The sequence below is a fragment of the Scardinius erythrophthalmus genome (genome assembly GCF_964197995.2).
Source record: "Scardinius erythrophthalmus genome assembly, chromosome: 17".
Lineage (NCBI taxonomy): Eukaryota > Metazoa > Chordata > Actinopteri > Cypriniformes > Leuciscidae > Scardinius > Scardinius erythrophthalmus.
In genome coordinates, this window is record NC_138237.1 from 1,377,492 (window position 1) to 1,385,282 (window position 7,791).

The window sequence follows — 7,791 nt, forward strand, 5'->3', positions numbered from 1 at the left end:
TGGAGAAATGCAGTTTTACAGATACTAGACACGTGACTTAACGGAGCAGCTATCAAGTATTCTAGGTCAGTGGTTCCCAAACCTGTCCTGAAGGCACCCCAACACTGCACGTTTGTCTCCCTAATCAAACACACCTGATTCAACTCATCAGCTCATTATCACATGGGTTAAGTGTGAGGATTTATGATGCAAAATCAAAATTTATTTTAGGGTGTTCCTATAAAAAATGGACGCCCGATGGAGGAAACAAGGGGTTTAACATTTCATTATTATTATTCGTTGAAGCGGGAACAATTTACAATAAGGTTCATTAGTAAATATATTAACATAAAATAACAATGAGCGATACATTTGTTACAGTATTTATAATCTTTGTTAATGTTATAGTTAATAATAATCCAGCTGTTCATTGTTCATGTTAGTTCACAGTTCATTATAGCCTGGCTAACGTCAGACCAAGTCTCATTTGAGACGTGGTCTGGGAACCACGTGTTCATTTTCTCGTATTTGAGGCGTGGTTTACGAATGCCCAGAGCCGTTTATTGGGCGCTATGAATGTCTATCAAATGCGCCTGTAGTAGCTCATAGCCAGTCGCTTCAGTTATACCAGATGATGTATGTAGAGCGACAGAAATTCGACGAGGAAAAAGACGATGGGTCAAAGATTTATTTGTACACGATGGCGTTTAGCGAATATTACCGTTTGTGCAAGATAAACATGAGGGTAGAAGGTAACGTCGAGTCTGATGCCATGTTGGATCCATAGATATAAACAAACTGCTTCGGTGTCGTCATCGTCTTGCTGCTCCCTCCCCGTTCTGTGATTGGTTCCCTTTTTCAGGGGAAAATTTGGTCCATGGTGTCCAGACTGCCTAGCGTGAATAAAATCGCACTGTGAGCAAGGCAGTATGAGGAAACCCAGGCTAAGTTCATTAACTAATGTTAACAAATACAACCTTTGATTTTAATAATGTATTAGTACATGTTGAAATTAATATGAACTGAGATTAATTAATGCTGTAGAAGTATTGTTCATTATTAGTTCATGTTAACTATGTTATGTCAGGCCATCGTACACCTTTTCTATGTCCACTTTAAATCCTTGTACATTAAAAAAAATATATAATGTTGCAAGCCAGTGCAAGAATGTCTAGTAAATATTACATTATTTACAGTGAAACTTCTTGTACTTCTTGCCAAGAAAAACATCTGCATATATAAAAGTCATCTGATGTTTCTCTCAGTGTAACGAGAATCTGTTAATCTGGACTCGGCCGTAATGAAACCCTGATAACGACACTGAGCCACGAGGTCACGAGGACTTGCAGACGGCAGAAAGATCCGGCGACATGTGGAATAATGTTTTTAATCAAATATTAAATTCTGTCTGGTGTTAATAATATCAGTCACAGAGACACGACTGACTCGTAAAGACTCAGAAACAAAAGCAGATTACAGACTCTTGACATCAACTCAATATCGCCCTCTGCTGGCAGACACTGGACATCAACTCAATATCGCCCTCTGCTGGCAGACACTGGACATCAACTCAATATCGCCCTCTGCTGGCAGACACTGGACATCAACTCAATATCGCCCTCTGCTGGCAGACTCTGGACATCAACTCAATATCGCCCTCTGCTGGCAGACACTGGACATCAACTCAATATCGCCCTCTGCTGGCAGACACTGGACATCAACTCAATATCGCCCTCTGCTGGCAGACACTGGACATCAACTCAATATCGCCCTCTGCTGGCAGACTCTGGACATCAACTCAATATCGCCCTCTGCTGGCAGACACTGGACATCAACTCAATATCGCCCTCTGCTGGCAGACTCTGGACATCAACTCAATATCGCCCTCTGCTGGCAGACACTGGACATCAACTCAATATCGCCCTCTGCTGGCAGAAACTGGACATCAACTCAATATCGCCCTCTGCTGGCAGACACTGGACATCAACTCAATATCGCCCTCTGCTGGCAGACACTGGACATCAACTCAATATCGCCCTCTGCTGGCAGACACTGTACATCAACTCAATATCGCCCTCTGCTGGCTGATACTGTACATCAACTCAATATCGCCCTCTGCTGGCAGACACTGGACATCAACTCAATATCGCCCTCTGCTGGCAGACACTGGACATCAACTCAATATCGCCCTCTGCTGGCAGACACTGGACATCAACTCAATATCGCCCTCTGCTGGCAGACACTGGACATCAACTCAATATCGCCCTCTGCTGGCAGACACTGGACATCAACTCAATATCGCCCTCTGCTGGCTGATACTGTACATCAACTCAATATCGCCCTCTGCTGGCAGACACTGGACATCAACTCAATATCGCCCTCTGCTGGCAGACACTGGACATCAACTCAATATCGCCCTCTGCTGGCAGACACTGTACATCAACTCAATATCGCCCTCTGCTGGCAGACACTGGACATCAACTCAATATCGCCCTCTGCTGGCAGAAACTGTACATCAACTCAATATCGCCCTCTGCTGGCAGACACTGTACATCAACTCAATATCGCCCTCTGCTGGCAGAAACTGGACATCAACTCAATATCGCCCTCTGCTGGCAGACTCTGGACATCAACTCAATATCGCCCTCTGCTGGCAGACACTGGACATCAACTCAATATCGCCCTCTGCTGGCTGATACTGTACATCAACTCAATATCGCCCTCTGCTGGCAGACACTGGACATCAACTCAATATCAGTCATTAGTTTACACTGATGCATTCATGTGTTCAAGCAACAACATTATAAACCATAAACTATAGTGTTAAATATAGGTGATGAAATCTTGAGCATCAGTCATTATTTTACTAATTGCAATAGATTAATCTTTCCATCCACTTCTGGAGCAAATGTGTGGGGAATTCATTGTTCATAACCGAAAGAAACAGTTTAGTGTGATAGAGAGATCAGGACCAACAAATGAGAACAAACTAAAAACATGAAAACAAAGAAAAAAGAAATCTTAATTCAAATGCAAAAAATTTAAGCAAAAACCCACTTAATTTATTTTTTTTTTAAAACAGAAAACAAGATAGAATTTCTTTTCTCAGTTTACTTCTCTAGTAAATGCTTCTTTATTCTTGATTTTTTGACTGATGTTTTGACTGGAAACAAGACAAAAATACTAAGTAAAAAAAGGATTTTTTTTGCAGTGTAAATATTATTACATTCATATTTATTCATTTAGCAGACACTTTTATGTCTTAAAGGTGCATTAAGCAACTTTTCATGTTAAAAATACCCGTTTTTCTAACCCATACATGCTTAAACAATTGCCCAATGGGCTGAATGAGCCCTTCTATGATCACTGCGATTGCCTCTATAATCCTGTACAGTAAAATAAATAAGAGGGATTCGGGACGGAATCGACTGGGCGTGACGTCATGCGCGTTCACGCTCACCTGGTTATGTCTGGCAGGTTTGTGTATTCGCCGCCATTATCCGCATCAGCGAAGACAACTCGAGCGACTTTTGCAAAAGTAGAAGATGGATTCAAAGAGACCGGCTTCTAGTTCATCCCAAACCCCAACGCAAACTCCATGTGACCGCGTGCACAACTCTGGTTGCAGTTTCGTGTGTCGCCAGAAGGGGGCATAGTTCTGCAAAAACTCAGAGACTTGCGCAATGCACCTTTAAGTGATTGAAACACTGCAAAAAATGCTGTTCTTCCTCAGAGTTTCCGTCTCGTTTTCCAGCACAAATATCCAAACATTCTTAAATCAAGACATTTACTGGAGAAGAAGTGAAATGACTGAAGATATTAAGTGTTGTTTTCTGAGAAATTAATCAAAATAAAGTGAGTTTGTGTTTAAAACGAGAGCAAATATCTGACAATGGAGTTTTTGCTTTGAATAGAGTTATTTTTCTGACTCCATTGGCAGATATTTGCTCTTGTTTTAAACACAATCTCACTTCATTTGATAATTATTTCAGAAAACAATTTTCATCAATGCATCAGTTGTGTTTCTTCGTCAGTATTTGTTGGATTACCCTCTGAGTTTTTCTTCATCATCGTGCTTACTGCATCTATGCATGACAATAATGTGTGAATATGTTTATAATAATTTGCAATACAATATTTAAGGCCTTAAAAAGGTCTAAAATCAGAGCAGAAAGTCTTAGATTTGCATGCGTGGGAAAAAAAGTTCTTCCTCAATATTTCTGTCCTGTTTCCAATAAAAATATCGAAACATCTTTAAATCAAGATTCATCTTGATGATCATTTCCAGATCGATTACTGGAGAAGCAAATGCAAAATGAAGTCTTGAAAAATGTAAGCGTGTTTAAACTTAAAAAAAAAACTAAATAAATATCTGTCAGTTAGTTATGAAAACGTCCCTCTGAACTGAGCTGATTTTTTTTTTAGCCCATTGGCAGATATTTATTCTTGTTTTGATCAATTTCACCGAAAACAAGACTTCATATTTTATGTAATGTCTTTTTATCTCCAGTAACTTAATTTATGAATGTTTAGATATTTATACTGGAAAACAACTTACAATCCTGAACACTCTTGTCCTTCCAGACTGAACCGGTGCATTACTGCCATCATCTGTGTGAACACACACACACACACACACACACACACACACACACACACACACACACACACACACACACACACACACACACACACATGTCTGGTTCAGTATCTTTGTGGGGACTCTCCATAGACGTAATGGTTTTTATACCGTACAAACTGTACATTCTGTCCCCTTACACACTAAACCTACCCCTAAACCTACCCATCACACACACACACACACACTGCCCCTACCCCTAAACCTACCCATCACACACACACACACACACTGCCCCTACCCCTAAACCTACCCATCACAGGAAACATTCTGCATTTTTACTTTCTCAAAACAACTCATCCTGTGTGATTTATAAGCCTTTTGAAAAGTGGGGACCGCTGGCTGGTCAGTGTAGGTGATCTCAGGTTTTACTATTCTTATGGGGACATTTGGTCCCCACAATGTAATATAAACAAGGGCACACACACAGACACACACATAACCCGTCATTCTCCCCTAACAAAGAGCAATAAAGCAACCTGACTCACCAAAGCACTGTCAAAGTTAGCCAAACATCTCACTTGATTAAATGGTACAAAACATTGACTTTTTGACATTTAGAAACAAATGTATACCTTATTTTCCCAGATATTAGTTCCTTAAAGGGACACCAGGCAAGCCCTGAGTGTTTTTTCTCTACGAAGCTCCCCCTAGTGTCTGGTAGTATAATGCTTTCAAACACTCTGTCGTAAAAACGAACTGTTGTCCCCCCCCCCCCCCCCCTCGCCACGAGCAACCCAGCTGATCAGAGGAACCGGCTATTTCAAAACCAGTTATGTCTACCGAGGCAAGTAAAGCAATATTTTCTTTCCAACTGATGGCGATTTTTTTATTTATTGTGTTGTCATGCATACTAGTATTTTTACCGGTAACGAACGATATGAACGAGGCGAACTACTGCTTTCGTGTTTGTTTGTTTTTGGGAGAATGGGCATGAGCATAAAATATATATATATATCGGAGGCTAATATTTGTCTAAAGTTATATTAGCAAGCTCTATAAGTTCATCTGGTAGAATGATGGTTTACCTTTGCTTGTCTAAGAAAACATCAGAACGTTTTTTTCTAGCTCGATCATGATATGTGCAACATTTTGCGTATCTGATATTGCCTATTATCAGACGCGTTGACTTAGTGACATAAAATAAAAGTGTAAGTTACACAAATAAAACCGACAGAGGAACGGCCAAACAACTACAGAAATCAAACGTGTTTGCTATGACAATGCTAACATCAAAGTTATAGTATAGCGTATAGTATAACACAGTTTATTCCAAAGATACTTACAAGTGCAACAGCAGGATCAGCATCCGTTTTGCAGGCTTCTGTTTCTCTCAGTTCCCGCCCTTCTGAAAAAGCCGGTCCGATATATTTACTCGAGTCTGACTTCTTGCTCGGTCAGTCTCCCGTTTCCTCTTTCGTTGGTCCTCCGACAAAGATTTCCTAGCTTTCTGCTTCTTTTTTACAGGCTCAGCCTCAGCCATAACTCAATCTATCGTTGCCCTTTGCTTATAGCTAGCCCACCGGTGCTTGAATAGGGGCGTGTACGTGTGCAGTGCCGTCAAGCAATTCGTTACATCGCGAGACCTGATATCACGCGATACTTCCTGATGGCGAGGCCGGCGAAACCACCACCATTCAACCCGGAATAAGTAATATAACCATTCCACTGACTCCGAAGCTGTTCAGTTAAGGTTAAAAAGTTACTTAGAGCACCTTTAAGGTGTAAAAACGAGAATGTACAACCACAGCAAAATGCTGATAATGAAATGAAATAACCCACACAAACACTAAAAAACAAAGACTATACCTTGTACGTTTTGCATCATGATTTAGCAGCAGCCTCTAGCAAAAAGACCTTTAGTCTGAAACACTATTCAAAAATGCCTTCAGAAGTTGGATTTTAATTGCATTGTCTCTATTTTACCATGGAATACTGCTTTAATTGAAAAGTATATTAGAAAAAAGCATGCGTATTATTTTCAATGAGGAAAATAGCTAATAAAAATTGTATGTAGCATATTAACACACAATCCCCTCAAAATTCTAAATAATTATAAAAAAATTCTAATTTCGGTTTTATTTCGCTTTACAGATTTGCTTCCACAAATTCAGTGGTTTAAAATTCGACAGAAAATTCAACATTTGACATCCGGGAACGGCAGGAATATCAGTAGATTGCCGATTGATGATCTCCATAGCTGTTAGGCGCCTCACCAGCAGGGGGAGCAAGCGGCTGTTGACAACGAAAACTATAGAGAAAGGGTGAGAGACTCATTCATTCATGAAAACAGATTTACAGAAAAAGTGCAAGCGTTAAGTATTTGTGATGATTATCAGGGCCAGTTTATATATGGAAAAGCTGATAAAGACACAAAATTGGGGATTCCCTCATCATTCTCTAGCTGTGAAGTCCAGCTGCTGATGGATGTCAGTGATGATGATGAAGATGATGATGATGATGATGATGATAATAATAATGAAGATGTTCAGGGGCCGTATTCACAAAGAGTTTAAGGCTAACCTAACTCCTAACTAAATAATGGGCGTCACTCGTAACTTTAGGACTCCTTTAAAAGAAGTCGAGAGGACTCCTAACTCACTAAGACCTTCACAAACCGCTTTTTGTGGCATTTCACGCTGCGATGTTCTGAAATGCGTATGCGGCGCTACAGGAGCTTCCAATCGCGAGGGAACAATTCTGCATTGTAGGCATAACTAGGGATGCAATAACGCCACCAACAACAACCAAAACTAGACTACTCATTGCATGTAAACTAATTGTAACGTTTCATTGTGAATCAAATTAAAATGTTCTTCTCTTTGCAAACGTAGGCAGAGGCATATAGTGACAGATTAATTCAATAATGTTGCAAAGATATTGCCTCAATTCATATGATTCATTAGGCTATAGGCTATTTGTTTTGCCTTACTCTTTATTCATGTAGGCTATTTATTCAGTTATTCATCATCTTCCCTCCTTCACACTACTTGTGTAGCGCACGCATTCTCAGACCTGTCACCTGTCACTCATCATCGTAGGGGAGGAGTTTGAATCATTCCCGCGTTACAATCATCAGCCAATCAAGGTGGTCACTTCAGTCAAGCTCGTGCATGAGTAATGACGTCATCCATAGCAACGAAGACTCACTCTTAGTTTAGGAGTTGTCCTTT